Source organism: Lichenostomus cassidix, chromosome 2, assembly GCF_008360975.1.
Source record: "Lichenostomus cassidix isolate B80296 chromosome 2, HeHo_3.0, whole genome shotgun sequence".
Classification (NCBI taxonomy): Eukaryota; Metazoa; Chordata; class Aves; order Passeriformes; family Meliphagidae; genus Lichenostomus; species Lichenostomus cassidix.
Genome location: NC_139482.1, coordinates 83,287,743 through 83,304,672, shown reverse-complemented (window position 1 = coordinate 83,304,672; position 16,930 = coordinate 83,287,743). Strand labels below are relative to the sequence as shown.

Below are 16,930 nucleotides of genomic sequence, written 5' to 3'. Positions count from 1 at the left end.
GCTTTGAGCATTCACGCTTCAAAAATGTGTTTTCTACACTTTTTGTTACAAAAAAAAGTGAAGTAGTTTTGGACAAAGGTTATTACAGTCAAATTAAGACCAGCTTTCAATTCAAAATCCACTGGGTATATTGCAATAAATATGAAGTATTATTGAAATTTCGGTTTATTTTAGAACATAAGTTTCATATTTAATTTGAAGTAGGGTATTCTTCCATGTGACTACCACACAATGAAACATAAATAAATTTGAAGTAAGCTGAAAGAATGGCCAATCTTTATGGGTTTTTTATCAAATCTGAAGTTTGGTCAGACTGTACAGACTTTTTCAACAACAGCTATCTGTTATGTGACACAGACAGCTCACTTTTATATTGCAGTTGGCTGTGTCACCCAGAGACAGGGTGCAGTCATGCATGCAGGCCATTTTCTGGAGATACCTTAACAGCAGCGCTTGATTGAAAGAAGAGTACACAAGAGAAGTATTAAATATATACAAATAATGAAAAAAGTATTTAGGTTTTGCATATTTTTGGTTTTTAGAACATTTCAGAAGTTCCTTAAAATGATGACATAAATGTAGAAAAACTAATGAGTCACCTTCTTAAAAGGCTAGTAGATTCGTATTTTTCTACTGCAGACTGCACCACTGTATTCCAAACACTTGTTTTCCTCTACTTCCACTTAATGAAACTGATATCAACATTTCAATACAAAACACATGATGGATTTGGGAAAAAAAAAAGAACACATCATGAGATCTCAGTGTATCTGTTCCCAATTTATGGTTTACAGGACACCATTGTGCTTACAAGATCTTCTGATAGTCTCAACTACAGGAAATTAAATGGCAGAAAACAAAGCCAATAGCATTTCCCAGAGTGTCAGTGGCTCAGCACTGCAGCTTGTGAAACAAAGGAGCACAAAAACAATATTGCAGGGAGCATTAACTCATACGCTCACCAGGCATCTAGTATGTGTGATCGGGCAGAGAAAAACAATATCCAGCTATAATTCTTTTGTTAATGTTTTGCTGTTGTAATTCAGAACAGTTTGGTGCCAAAATGCTTTGCAGTGAGAAAGGAAACCACTGTTAATAACAGTAGAGGAGGGTTTACTGGTGAAAGATGAGCCAGGATATTGCCTGCAACAATGACTCATGAAATTGATGTCAAAGGCAACATTATTTACATCAAAGACATCAAAGATCCTTCTTTCTAATTCTTTCTTTTGTTCTACATGACACCTTTATAGACTGAAAGGTGTGCTTCATCCTAGTGGGGGTGGGGAGTACACAGAGACAGACACCTAAGACAGTTTGGAGTAGAGAGAAATAAGTAGGAGTTTTCATAACTCCTGAGTTTTTATAACAACCCAAAGCAATCACCTTCAAAGAGTACACTAAGGATATTTGAAATTTCAACTCATAATTGCAGCTGGGCTTCTACGTCAAAACTGGTGGCAAAGTTGGGTTTTGTTCTAAAATATGACCATGAGTAAATGCCATACTCACCACAGAGGAAGCATATCTAGTATGCATGGGTCAATCTCTGTCTGCTGCTGGAGATTATGCATGGAGACTAGAGACTACATAAGGAACACGCAGCAGTGGTAAGGACCTTGTTTCTGTTCTACTCCATATTTAGCAGGGATAATGCAGAATGTCACCATTCCTTTGCATCTAGGCATTTGTGTATGTATAAGTCAACTAGCTAGTTATGACAAGAGCATGGAGTTACACAAAAAAATAAGGAAAAGGGTTTACCCTAAATGAGTTACAAAATCCAGGGCAGCAAAGAAATCCAACTCTAAATGAAGAATTTCTCTTTGCTAATACAAACACCGAAGAGCATCATCAATTTGTTATAGACAAATGTAATTTTATTTAGTCTGTCTAGCCAACAAAACTGAACAAATACCTTTTGTGGTGATGGTTTAGAACTTAGTTAAAAATTAGAAGGCTGTATATTCCTGTTCAGACAAAACCTGGACAGGGCAACTCCCAACAAAATTTACAGATTTTTCCTTTTTTTTCTTCCCAGAATCATTTAAGCTACAGTTTCAAAATAAACAGGTTTACCTTATTTATCACTTAAAAAAAACAAACCAAAACAAAATCAAACAAGTAAAGTTATGGCTTGTTAAAAAAGGATGTCCAGGCAGTGAGGACATTTAGTAACTGCTTTGTGCAGTACTCTGTGCCTTGAGACGAAAGGAGTATGGGAGATTGTAGCTCCAAGTTTAATTTATGATAAAAAGCTTAGGAAGCCTTTGTGAGCAAACAATGGGGTTCAAAACTCAACTTTTGACAAACAGGTCAGGCACCTGCAGCGTAAGCAGAGACCAAGTAGCTTCTAAGCAGCCAGGAAACACCAAACTATACCTTAGAGGTTATAGAGAAGAAATTTTTTTCTGGAGATTTGAGTTGCATTTATTATTTCTTTTAAAAATTGCCAGACATATCACAAGTCTGACAGAAAGGATACATTGAAAGCAGCTTATATAAAACCCCTTTTTATTTTACTGTCTTGCTCCACAGAAATGCAGTTTCTGCATTTTCAGTTTTATCTGTGTTTTTTTTCAAATAAAACCCAGCTTTAGACACTTAAAGCCTCCCCGTGGCTTTTGACAAGGCAAACCTATCTTTGGGCTATGTGGGAAGCTTGTCACCCAATCCCAAAAGCATAGCTACACAACAGGTCAAAAAGGAGCCATGCACTTTGAGTGAAAGAGTCAATAGAAAACACATTGCTAGGAGAAGGCAGTGGTGCAGCAGGAGACTCTTTCAATTTGGCATCCTCTTCATTAGGACATTCATTCAAGTATGCTCCCTTTTGCAGTCTCTGAATCTCATCTCCATTCTTGCACAGCCGTAAAAAGTTACAAGAGAAGTGCAACCACAGGCAAGGATCTCCAGCCTGATGCATCTGAGGCTTTCTCCCTTGAAAATGACGTGGACAAGATAAAAGTTCTGCAGCATATGATCTGATATTTTAAAAAAACCCAAATACCTGCAAACCTATCAGGTAAGAGGAAATTAAATTGCAGTGGCATTTTTTAGTTTCTCTGGTTCTGCTGCTGTTTATTCCTACAGCCAGCATTCAGAATGGAGCAGGCCTTCCCCAGTAACAAACTCCAGGGATGGAGCAGCTCTGACCAAGGTGAGGTGAGGGAACTGGGATTTCTCCAACACCTGTGGGCTCAGGAGCTCTATCTGACCTCTGCCAGGAAGCCTCCCCTTCTTTCCTGAGCTGTATCAGAGGGTTGCTGTGTCCGGCCCAGCTACAGTCCCTGCGCGCCCATGGAGCACCTTTATCCCAGCCTGGATCTAGCCTGGCCCTGCAGCCCTTCAGGGATGGCACAGCCAGGCCCTGACCCATGGCTGGATTCCTAGGTTGGTCCCACCCTGGCTTCGTCGCTGCTGTATTTTCTTACAGTCTGGGTTTGGAGTTCCATCTGGCTCTTGTTTCCAAAGGTCTGCCTTGCTTCCCATGCTGGGAGTGGTGGGACAAGCCTAAGCAGGTGAGTCCTGTGCTCTACAGGCCTTGGGTGCCCCTTAGCTCCTGATTTGCCTTCCCTTAGTCAGTATCCATGCTGTCCCTGCTTTCTGGAGGTACACTTCTGTACAAACCTCACATTTCCTATTTCAGCATACTGCTTCCTGGTGTGGCACAGCAGAGCTATTCCACTCACAGCTGGAGCTTAGCTGGTAGCCAGCTGTTCTATTACAACAGGAAGGCAATTTTTTTACTGCTTGGTTGGGGGAAGACTGTATGTTTATTATGTTTATTATGTTTATTCCCCTCCTTCTTTTCTTTACACAACACACTATAGTAAATTTTACTGAAAGTGTGCGCTTATACATATATACACTTAAAAAAACTCCACAATTCCCATGGCCTTCTTAAATAACTTGCAATTTCAAATTCTAATGGTTGAGATCAGCTCATGCATTTATACTGTTCCACTGAGCTAAACAGGAGAGTAATAACAGTTGTAGAAAACAAAATTTTGTGCATCAAGGAACAATATGTGTACATGGGGCAGTTGCTATAAAGATACTCCCGGCTGCCTCAGTCACCAGTTATTGCTAGCTGTGTCTAGAATGACAGGTGAAAAAAATCATTCTCTTAGTATCAGGCCTCAAGCAGGAAAAATACTGGAAGGCTATTGTGGCAATTCCCAAAAAAAACTCTGCAGGCCTTGGCTGTGTAAACACATGCCATGGCAGTAATGTTAATACTTCTAATATACCTTGACTTCTAAAAAGGAACTCAAAAGTAGCAGCATGCTGCATCTGCCCTGGCAACAAAATACTTTTGTGTACTAAATGCCTACTTGTCAAAAAATAAAATCATGGCTGTATGTAATATGACCACATATTAATTTCATAATTTTAATACATATCTGTTGTATCAGCAGTTGAACAAAAGTTTCAACACCTATCAATACATAGCCTTCAGTTGTTCTTAACATAAGGCAACATATTTCTCATTCTGGGCAGCCAGCCCTTACTGTTTTGTGCAAATCTTGTCCCAAGACTGTCAGCTAGAGCTGCACAGGCTTTTCATAGCTCTACAACATCTGCTTGGGTCAGCTTTAATGTCAGCAGAAGTTAGTCCTGTGCCATTTTATTAAATTCTTCAAGGCAAGTGGTTAACAGTTCTTCTAGACCAGATGGAGCCTAACATGGCACAATATCCCTCACATTTAAACCTCATCCATTTGATAGACTCCAGCATAATGACCAGCATGTGGGGCCCACTGTTTCTTCTGTATCTGTTGATGTTTTGGCAGTCTATACCAGCTGAAGAGGGAGGTTAATGGAACTTAATGGACCTTTACTTCTCTGCACCAAACTGCAGGAACTCTTCCAAACCCCCACTCCTTTACCCAGGTAAGTGAACAACATAGCTGTAGTGTTCAGAAGTGCTTCTCAGGGGCGGGTAGGCTTGCCTGAGCAAATAGACATGAAGAATTAGGGTTCCACTTAGCTTGTTTAAGATGAGTTGGGTTAAATTTTTGCTTTAGCCTTCATCTTGAATCCTGTAGCAGTGAACTCAGTCCCCATGGATACTTAGTCTTAATTCTGTTAGGGGCTAGTTCAGTCACAAAGAAGCATGATAGCTGGACCATGTTTGTCTGCTGCTTCTCAAAGTTGGTGCAGGTGCTGGAAGCCTGGCACAGGCTCTGGTTTCTGGCCACTACTCTGTTCACATGTGGATTCTCAGGCAAAAAACTACTAATCTTGCATTTCACTGGCTAAAATATTTCTTCCTGCATGTTATTAAACACTCACTGTAACTGCAGGTATATAAAGTATTTGTACAGATTCTGCACGTGTTGAATTTGAAAAAATTCCTACCATTTCCACTGCAAACCGTTCCCACATTCCTCAGGCCAGGTGAGAGTAAGATGTGCCTATTTAACTTTTACTGCCTATGCCTGCTATCCTACTCTGTGCTTTGTGGGTGCAGAGTGTGGAAGGGGAGTGTGCTCTTAATCTTGCCAAGCTGATATCTGAGAGGTTTAGACTAACTTTCACAACTTCTGTCCAGCTAAGCCCACTGAACCAAGTTTGGACCTCCCTTGCATTTTGAGCATCTCACTGAAAGAGAATTTTCTCAGACCACAAGGAACAAGAGATCAGTCTTTTGCCCTGTGAAATAAAAAATGCACATTGGTGTGAGAGAGGCTGACTATTCCAACTCACACAAACAGAAGTCATATTGGCCTCCAACTAACTCAAGATAAAATTTTAGAGGCAAAAATCTTATCATTCAGAAAGCAGAAAATGCCATACAGACAGATAGCATGAATGACATGCTTTTATTTCTAGAATTAATCATATAGTTCTTGTGGATTTCTGAGTGCTACTCTAGTACTCATGCCTCAGGGCATATTTTCTGTGGGCAGGAGAAATGCATTTGTCCAAACTGGCCTGCTTTGTGCTAACTTGGAGGTTACTCAGCGACACATCTTTGATAGATGAATACCAGGAAGCTCTTGCAATGTCATTCTGTTCCAGAAATGTCAGATGCTATTTTCCATAGATTCAATGACCCTAAATAATATTGCACCTTCTGCCTGGTAAATAATTGATATATGTCTGATAAAGCAAATGGAGCAGGAAGATTTCTGTTGCATGACTCTTCAGGCTGCTGTATATTTTCTGAGGTTTTGGCAACACTAAACTAATTAAAAATATATATTCACTGTGAGCTCAAACAAGTTCTACATTCTGTATATGAAAGAAAATTAATTATACTCTCAAAATTAAGCAATGCAGGGGGTTAATTTGCTTTTTTGAGCCATATAATTCTGAAAAGCCAGTAGACCACAACAATTTTAACAAGAGATTCAATTTTTGACATTTCTCAAGGCTTTGTTTGCATTTTACACAAATGCTGAAAGCATTACCTTGCAGCTAGTCAGAGTTCTGAAGTGTGTTGTATTCTTAATCTAATAACCCTGATTAAGTTATTCCTTTAGTTTCTTAGCACTCTTATTATAAAATTGAGATAGTCATTTGCGCTTGCACAATAAGGAGGAATAAACAAGGGTTAGTGAATACCCCTCTGTAGAAGATCTTCCTGTTGCTGTATCTACAACCAAATTATGAAACACTTCTGAGTGCCACAGATAGAACACCCACAGATTTTCACCACCCTTTCACTTATTTTCTGTCTTGAAGATGTGTTGTAGAATTTAAACTCAACACAGGAAATCTAATTTGAAATTGAACTAATTTGAGCTAATAGTAAGGAATTTTTGTTCATTTTTTCTAACCAAGGTATGTTTTACATTTTTTCAGAGAATCCATTTTTCTGAAGGATTACTATGCAATCTGTTCTGAAATTATTAGCATTACATAAATTCAAAGAGCATGGTTCCCATCTTCTTTCTTTTGTATTTTGTGCAGGTATATTTTAAAAAATAAATCTTCAAATACATAAGCCAATAATATCTTTATATCTTTTCCCAAAGTGACACATCGTCCTTTTCCCTGTACAGATATGAAAAGATGTGGTCTTGCTGCTGGGGATATTTGCTCCTTGGGAAAGAAGCTGAAATAATGTTCTAAATGCAAATAGAGTATGGATGTCTTAGGCCTTTTGAAAATTACTCTCTGTATTGATTCACTTCAGGAATAAAAGCCTATAGGACTGATTGAAAGTCAGTAACAGGAACAGAGGAACCACAGCAGATTTTTTGCAAAAATGGCTTGAAGGCTGTAATAAATGCCAGCTGCAGATGGCAGGTAGGGGGAATTACCCAGCAGCTGTGTATCTTCCCACCCTCAAACCTTTTTAATTCCATCTCCTGAAGACACTCAATTTATTTCAAAAACAACCTCTTTCTGTTGTAGGTGAAGATTTTTAAAGTGAGATTTAAATCATTTTTTAATGAAGTGATCATCCAAGTGAGATAAAAAGAGAATGGTAACAGGCATTTTAAGAAAATTTTTATCAGTGTTAGGGGGTAAATATTTGTACTCCTTAAATGCAGCCAAAAGATTACATACTTTGATTCCTCGAACATACCTCTAGTGGAGCAAAGAATTTTTTTTAAAAGACAGTGTGAACTTCATTGTCTAACTCATAACTTTGGAGAGAGCATATTGTCTCCAGAGCTATTTGTAGGAACGTTAATTTATTTTAGTTAATATTTAGTATACTTTTAATTTTCTGTAGTTAGCCATTTTTTGCTGTTTGCTTTTCACAGCGTGGGCACAGTTAACCTCTATCCATATGATTTCACAGTATGAGTATACACATCTCTGGGAACATTCCTGCCCAACTGGGAGTCATGCCTAAAATCTGCTAAATACAATTGCCCACATATAGATGTAATAGCCGTTAATTAAATACAAGGGTCTGATCCAACTAAAATAATTTTCAGCAATCCAAACATTCTACTACTGGGAAAGTAAGATCCAGAATCTAGCAGGTGACTTATTCTTGGAAGGAGAAGACTGCCAAGGACACATGGTATAATTTCCTTATGACTGAATTTAAGAAGTTGAAGTGTCCTTCTTCTTTGACCCAAGTTTAATAAGAAGATTTCAGTATTTTTCATGATCATATTCAATTTGGGATCTTACGTAAATGACTGAGTGCATTGTTAGTTCATCCCTGATAGTGATGTCTAGTGGAAAGTATCCTACAAGTTGGTACTGATGTCTTACCTGGCGGGGGAGAAACTGAAAGGCCTCTTTTTAGCCTAATTTAGACAATTACCTGTTTGATGCAACAATATTGAGTGCCCAGTACTGCATCGTCAGAATACCCTAGACCCAGCAGATACTAAATTCACTAGATTTCATCCAGATTTTGGCATGTTGGATGGGAGTGTTACAGACATATCAGCCAGTATTAGAAGCCCCTACAATTTTAGATTGCAGGCCAGGTGAAAAAGTCTTTCAGATAGAACTTTTTTGTCTTCACTGTGTCTAGTGTCTGTTGGCCTCAATGTGACAGAATAGTAGTGCTTGCTAATGTCTATATATTTTTATACCTACAAAAATCAGTCCAGTAGGTCTGCACAGTTCCCAAACTGATGTCATAATACCCACATCAGATTCAAAATTCACTCAGCAGTTGTGAAGATAGGAATGAGCACAGGGATTTAAGCACCTTACTGCAAAGACACCATTACTAAGACATTTTGCACTGTCAAATGATAGTTTTAGTAGTTACTTTAAATGCGTGTTTACATTAGTAGTAGTAGTAAAATACATTCATTATTCAGGCATGGAAATTAGAGCTTTCGCTCTAAGAGATAGCTGAGTTTCCTCAGAGCAAACTGTAGACAATAAACTGTTACAGAGAACAACATTCAGGCTGATTTAGCTTCTGTAGCAAATAAAAACTTGATTTAATAAAAGGATTCAGTGGAGAGAAGCCTCATCCCTAAATGGGCAGAAAAATCTGGCAATTTTTCCAGGGTCATTAACAGGGCCTGTAAGAAGTACTACTGAACAGCAGAACACAATGAAGGAGATTGGAAGCCAGCTGTTAAAGAATGCAGTCTCTTTTGGACTCCTAGCCAAACAGGCTCTTCTGAGGCTTTCTGTATCTCCTTACTCTGGTGGAATTGCTGAGGACTGCTGAAGATCAAGGAGAGGGAATTAAAAAACTCACCAGTGGAAAAACCTCAGAACAAAATCAGGCATTTCAGCTAGCATTTGCAATTCTGCTGTCCCTAGAGGCAATATGGAAGCTGCCAAATTTTCCCATGCTTATGGCCCCACCAAGAAGCTGATTTAGGGACAGAAGTTGATGTAGGAACAGAAGACAAACAATCTGCCAGAACTCTGTAACAGTGTTGGGGTACAGAAAAAAAGTGATATTAATTTTCCAGAATATGAAAACAATTGTTTGATCAGCAAATGAAAATTTAAATGCTGTTGATAATGAAAGTGTGACAGCAGTGTAGATCCAAACCCAGTATAACCTGCTGTTTATACTCAGGGCAGATTTCAAAGTCACAAGGAAAATCAGTGAATTTCTCTGGGGAAAAAAAAGCAAGACCTCAGGCAATGGAAATTCAGAATTCAAAATAGATTTAAAATTATCTCTAAAGTTAAAAGAAAAATTACCTTAGACCTTAGCTGCACATTAAAACTCAGAAGCTGTTTTTAGGATGAGAGCAATCCAATGCTTCCTAAGTGAAACAGACTCTTACAGACTATTTTAAATAAAAGAGCACAGTCAAATCCTTCCAATTTAGGAAACTAAAGCAGAGAAGATAGCTCTCTTAAGCTATTAATTTTGTCTTTAAAGAAGAGTTATACTGTATCAGGTAGGCAATATTTGCAGTAAAATACTGCACTGAATTGTTTCAAAGCCAGCCTATACAGTTCCTCCAGTTCCTGGTAGGAATATTCTTTTTGTAATTTGTAGATCAGAGTGGCCACTGATACATTCAAAATCTCCAACCATAAAATGAAGCAGTGCTTATGCCTTTCTGATAGGGCACATCTCCCATTCTGAAACAGGAAAAATATCTTTGGACAAAAGCCTCACAACAGCATTGTTTCACCCCTCAACAGACATTAATCTTCAAGCAGCAGCGTTACTGCTCACAGCTACCTGACAGATGGCCAGCAGCTGAGAGGAGAGGCTGTCTCTTGGTAAAGGGATGGTAGCTGTAGGACTGAGAAGTGCCCTGGTGGGATTTATCATCAATAAGGAGCTGGTTGGGTGCTGCCAGATCATGACTTTGAGAAGCAATAAAAAGGAGGATTGCAAGAGCAGGCTGTGAATATCCCATTTTGTGCCTATTAGCTAAAATAGGAGAACTTTCCTTTTTCCTGTGAAAATTAGCTGGTAGCTCAGGGCATTCAGAAGATATTCTAGCCATTAGGAATTGCATTAGAGGAACAAGGAATGGCTAAAGGGCAGAAGCAATGGCGATTGCTGGTCACTGTGCTGCTTGTGCAGTGATTGCAGAAGAGACATTTTGTGGTGTGACAACATTTATAGGAGGTGATACAAGAGCAGTGTAATAGCAGGTACATGACAGACCTTATAGAAGGTATGATGGCACTCTAGCTATCTCCCCTATCATTGTAGAGCACTGAAGCGGTGTTATTAAAAGGGAAAAGTGACTTTATTCTTGCATACAACACTTTTTAATGTGCATGTTCTATTGCTTTTTGAGAGAGGGAGGTTTGTAAATGAAAGACATATTCAAGGGGACTAAAGAAAGCTCTAAATGATGAAGCTACTACCCATCAACTGTAGTAACTTGGCTGACTAATAACAGTTGATCAGAAAATTATGGCTGGCAGAGGCCATCCACAAACTGTGAGCTGCAGACTGCGAGAATAATTTCAGTAGAAAACTTATTAGCACCAAGTACTGACTGTGAAAGAGAGGACAGTATTCTTCTTTGCCTCCTTTTCTGACAGAGTGTCTGCATGTTTAGAAAATGCTTTTTTAAAGGACTACTATTATCATCAGAACCTTGCACACTGGCCGCCGATGAAGATAAGACATTGGAGATTTCATCTTCTCTGGCAGTCCCCTGTCTGGGAAGATTCTCCTCCCTATCCATTTCTCCTGAACAGTAATTTTGCTTAAAATTCAACACACACATACCAAAGCTTTATTAAAATGTAGCTGTCTGAGCAGAGCATCAAAGAGCTGCAAAATATGAGGCTGACAAAAGGAAAAGATCCTTCTATGAGCCAGTGACAGTAATTGTCAGGTTTAACAAGGATGAAGGGTAATATATCATATTCTTCATGTCTATTTTGCAAAGAAAGTAATAATCTGTGAGGGTTTTGTTGTAGAATTCTGAAGAAATAGGCTTGTTTTTATAACTCAGTGATCATGACATTTATTTATTTTTCTAAGTTCTTAAGAGAGATCTCAGAACCTTTTTTTTCTTTTCCTGACAATATAAATTAAATGCCTCTGATGTACAGCGTTCTATGATTTTAACAAGGATGATTTGTTCTTGTATAATTTCACTTTCACATTATAGGTTTTGTCACAAATGTGATGTATCCATATTTAGATAAATGCTGCAGTTTAGGAAAAACAACAATAAACATCCAAACTTTTGCTTTCGGATATTCTTGTCTTTGTTTTCCTTCAATTACCATCTTCCTGAGGTTTACCCCTACTATAGAAAAGTAGACTAAATGCAGTAATATTCTGAAAAATCTGTTACATGGGACAGAGGCTTGATTATGATGTATCAAATATTAAAATAATGAAGCTAGCTTGCTAAACACTATGCCATTGTATTTCAGTGAGAAAGAAAAGCAAACACCTCTGTTAATTACACTAATGTCAAGCATAGAATTGCTTCAAAGCAAGGAAGTTTCGTTGTTGAAGCTGTAGTTTTTCTCTAGTTTAAAGGTAGAAGTAGGTTTTCCTACTCTTGCTGGCATTCAATTGCACCAAACACCGTGAATAGCTCCACTGATCTCTGTATTGTTTACCTTGACTGTTCCAACGCCCAGGGTGTGTCACAAGAACATGCACACAAACTGGTGCCACACAGCAGCTGATGCCACATGGGCTTTCGTCCCTGCTTGTCCTCCTGGTAACTTGTAGCAGCAGGCAGAGGGGTGGCTGTTTTTCCTAGGTTTCAATTTTTAAGTGTCTGCCTTGTGGTGGTAAATTGATGACACAGGCACAGATGTTTTTGTAACCATGAAAGGCTCGTGATTACAGAGATTTCTTCTGTTTCTTTTTTCCCCTTCTTAAGAACAATTATCCATCGGAGAAGCAGAAACTTCTGTGAGCCGTTCCATTGCAGCACCTGGAAAGGGAGACATATGCAACACCAGGTGGGCTGGGCAGTTTCTTAGTTAGCTGTTTCATCTGTTAGTCTTCTGCCTAACTTGATACATTTACTGTATCTGCTATTCTTTACTCTTTACTGAATACATTTTCAGATTTTAATGATGAAAATATTAACCTTAATGAAATTCTACTTTTTTAAGACAGGTCAAATTTGTTCATGTGGATATTATCCCTATGCATATATTACAAATCAAAAGAAACCCATCCTTCAAGTGTCAGTTATTTTTACACATATCTGGTACATGCATTTCTTTTAAGTGACTTTAATATGGGACAGCACAGCCTTGTGCTGAATTGAGTTTAATGAATCCCAGTATTAGCAACTCAATTTCTCTAAAGAAATTGAAACACATCAGTTCACAAATTTTGCTGTCAGAGTATATATCTGTAAGTCAGTAACTGGTTAAAGGCCAACGCTTTATACTGCCTGTGAATTTGAAAAGTCCAGTGTTAATTGCAATCTTGACATTCTTGGACAACCAAATAAAAAAGGAATGTGTGGCTGACTGGTAAAGCAAGAAATGGTGAATATACAAAACTCCAAATTCACAGATATTTACATCATGATTTCAATAGAAATAGATTCAAGCAGGAAGTAAATTTTACCAAGGAATCTGGATAAGAAAAAAGAATTTGTTAACATTACTCTAGTTGTTTTGTGATCATAACATGGAATTTCAGGAATAATTCACTTCTGACACTGGAAAAGAACTTTACTGGAGCAAAGATATCCTATCCTTTCTTTAACTCCAGTAACTTGTCTGCTTTGTACTTAATCCAAAACCAGTCTGAACATATAGAATCAACTCCCCCTGGAAGAAGTCCAGGATGGGCTCTAAATTAACTAGAATAAAATAATGACAACATAAATTTAGCTCGTTTTTTAGAAATATATTGCAAATGGAATTTGGTGTTTTGTTTCTTAGATGTATGTTTTCCATGTTTGGGAAACTATTAAATAGAAGTACAGAATTTAGCATATTTTTATACTTATAACCTGCAAAATAATGCCAAATTATATTGATTTCTTTATTCACTTTACACAACATATTTTTCAAGCATCGGACTGAAAATATATGGGTATTATATTATAGGATTAATTTACCAGAGTATAACCAGTATTGTATATTTAAGTCAGTAAATTTTTGTTTCTCTTTATTTCACTGAGTTATACCAGCATTAAATTGATATAATGTAGCAGTGGATATGGATCAGAGATTATGCAGAGTTTATTGTGACTTTATGCTAGATAAAAATAAGGGAATAGAAACATTTATATTCAGAGGAAAGCAGCTCAACTCTGATAAAATGAAACTCAGCAACTCTACTTTTGTAGGAAAGCATTTGTTCTGTTTAAAAATGCCAAAAAGTAAATTACACTTAATTAATCAAACTTTGAGTGATTTCCAATTAGTTTCCTACAGTTCTTCTGTGACAGCTCTTTCCATTATTACAGAGTGTGAAAACAATAAGCAAAAGAGAATGACATTACATAATAACCAGGAGAAATTCAAGCATTATAACTTCATAAAACACTCTCTTTTTCATGTTCTGGATGTGTACTTATAAGTAAAAAAAAGCTTGTAAAGTCCAAAATTAAGTTTGTGTACACAACTCAAGTAACATCTGTTCAGAATATCTCTGGTGCCTTCCACCAGTGAAGGGACTGTGCCAGGTAGTGACACAGAGCACTCCTTTTCACCTGTGACTTACTACAGGATGGGAAAGATAAAACTCTTTTCATTTAAACTAAAATCTTCAACTCAATGTGTTCTAATTTCCCTTAGAAAAATAACTCCAGAGTGGAATTCTGTTCTTGTTCTTGTTTATCCTTCTCTTGCTGTTAAAGCAAGAGGAATCATAGAAATTGACCCTCAATGTTTTCCTTTCTATCTAAACCAAGACATATAATCTGAGAAAACAAGACCAGACAGGAAATAAGAATAAAAATATAACTCCTAAATCAGTACTTCCATAAATGATAGCTAAGCTGAAAAATATAAAGAGATTTGTAATATCAGACCCATTCTTCCTACTGGATAAATTGAATCTGTAGTTATTCTTTGTGGAATGTCAGCTCTGCCAATCTAGGAGAAACATTTCCAGAAAGGAGAACTATAATTTCTTTCTGTGTGTCAAATGTTATTGGTGTCTCCCACACATGCAGATCACTGATGCACTAACTTTCAATTGCATCTTCCCAGCTATGAGATTTCTCTGTAGATATTTTCACAAGTGCTTCAGCAAATGATGATGAGAAATTAGTTTATTTGTTTTAAATAGTATATTGTGCTATTATAATTTCATCCATTTATTTCTCATTTTTCTAAAAGCCAAGCCAAAGTAATTCTCAGTCGAGTTGACCTGATTCTCTCTTTGTTCTTAAAAAAAAAAAAATTATATTATCTTGAATACAGCCTATATACAGAGTATTTCTGATTCTCAGTGCTTAATCATTGCCTTTCTAAATTTTATCTGATTTTAACAGTAACGTCCTTTGCACTATGTTTCTGGTTCCTGTGTTGGAACTGTGAATTACTGTATGGATTTCACATGTGCTTGAAACCTTCTCAACTAAAAGTAGCTTCTGGAAATTCAGCTTTGTTTTTTACTTTGTTCCTTTTACAGGAAATATTTTATATCACATTTTTGTGTGCTGGCAGATTTCAAATCTCTGTGTCATTGACAGCTGCTAAGTCTAGGGAGGAGGCTGCTGAAAACACGTGCATTGTAAAATATGCACAACTTCTTTACTAAGCACAGCTGCTTGCTGAACAGTGTCTTTGCATGGAGCAGAATAGAAGAACTTGGAAAATTAATTGGGAGAAAATGGACAAGAGAAGGCTTGTGGTGGAAACTCATGGTTACCAGAGAAAATACTTCACAAAAGATGGTGCACTGTTAACATTTCTGGCAAATTTCTCTGATGGTTGCTAACACCATAATAGTTATCTACTGCTTTTCTCTGCATTTTCCATTATCTCTCTGCTCAAGTATAAACATCAAAACCATAGCAATTGAAGTGGTCTAAAACTGTCAGCACAGGAATTTTCCAAAATTTTCATCTCACCTTAGGATGGGACAACCTAGGTAGTTCTCCCCACAGAGCAAAAATGCTATACAGTCACACTATGAACAGGCAGACAGCGAGGCAAGAGCAACAGGAATCCCTCTTGAACCATCCCTCTGGAAAGATAAAGAGCCCTTTCACAGGGAAATAGAGCAGGTATGGTGAAAGGCAAGAATATGAGTGAGTTGAACCTACAAAAATAATCTTGATATCTCCAGGGGAAAAAAAAAAAGAGCAATTTATAAAATATTAAGCTTTGACCATTGTAAAATTCTCATTCAAGGAAAACACCATTCAGTCTCCAAACTTAAAATTATACAAATTCATAGTGGCTGCATTTTACTTTAATATTTGTTTGCATTTCAGTGCAGTTATAGTTGCAAGACTGAAGTAGTTCTGTACATTAGTTTTTCCTGCTTGCAAATGCTAAGAAGAGCATATCTGACTAAGTCCAAACTGGTAACAAGAATTATGGTCAGTCTTAAGGGAGAACTTCTGCCAAGAAACAGGATTTCTGCAAAATTTGGGCGAGCCACTCTTCACACTTTTGCACTGGAGATTTTAGGTGCAAATTGTGATCAGACAGGAGTGAGATCAGTCCTTCCAATGGTTGCAAGCTAGGAGTCAAGGTGTCTGTCTCTTTTCTCAAGTAAAAAGTGATAGACAAGGGAAAATGGCCTGTACTGTCTGCAGGGAAGTTTAGTCTGGGTATTAGGAAAAATTTCACCACTGAAACTGTCAGAGCATTAGAACAAGCTGCACAGAGAAGTGGTTGAGTCACCATCCCTGGAGGTATTTAAGAGATGCGTAGATGTGGCACTTGGGGCATGGTTTAGTAGTATTTTTGGCAGTTTTAGGTTGATCTTAAAGGTCTTTTCCAACCTAAATGATTTTATAGTTCTCCTCTGATGCTGTTGCTGGTGCACTCATATGAATGAGTTGGAAACTCCTCAGGTAAAAGAGAGAACAGAGTGATCTGAAGTTTCACCTTATGGCTTCAAATCTGACACTGAAGTATTCTTTCATCTAACAGGAAAAATCACAGCAACAGCTTGGAGATGAAGTCAAGAAGTAGTAAGGGTCTCTATTCAATTTTTAACAGAAAAATGAGGGCAACTCATACAATACAGGACACAAAAGTTTCAACTCTGGGAGACTATTAATAACACTGGCCTCCCTTCAGACCCAGCTATTCTTTGTAGTATTCTCTGCGAAAATCTTTATCTTGAGTTATCCTGATAGTGTTATCCTTCTGTTTCATGCTTTGCAATAAGCTTGCCAAGGATGTTTAAACTGCATCTCAGTGCTCACAGCATTTGACTACTCTAAGGAGTCACAGACCTTCACAATTAATAGAAAAGCTCTCCTTTCCCCAGGAACTCGTGGAGTAGAAGTTGTCCCACTGCTGCCTTTTGGGCCTCCTAGAGTACCAAAAGGTGGTACTTACCTGCAGTCATCTTAAACAGGATTACAAGTTGATATTATCATGAGGCATGTTTAGTCTGATATTGGCATGTTTATCTGATATTCTTTCTCCC

At 37.7% G+C, this 16,930-nt stretch overlaps 1 long non-coding RNA gene across 4 annotated transcripts in view; it reads left to right on the top strand.

Annotated features, from left to right (window-relative positions):
- Nucleotides 1-3,296: 3,296 nt before the first annotated feature.
- Nucleotides 3,297-16,930, top strand: part of LOC146441698 (uncharacterized) — a 44,096-nt gene continuing 30,462 nt past the window's right edge. For 3 of the 4 annotated variants that reach the window (XR_014850473.1, XR_014850471.1, XR_014850474.1), the window contains exons 1-3: nucleotides 3,388-3,521; nucleotides 4,797-4,896; nucleotides 12,225-12,306. This is a non-coding gene — a long non-coding RNA (uncharacterized LOC146441698). Of the gene's footprint in view, nucleotides 3,522-4,796; nucleotides 4,897-12,224; nucleotides 12,307-16,930 lie in introns of all 4 variants that reach the window. The other variant, XR_014850472.1, reaches the window with a different exon arrangement.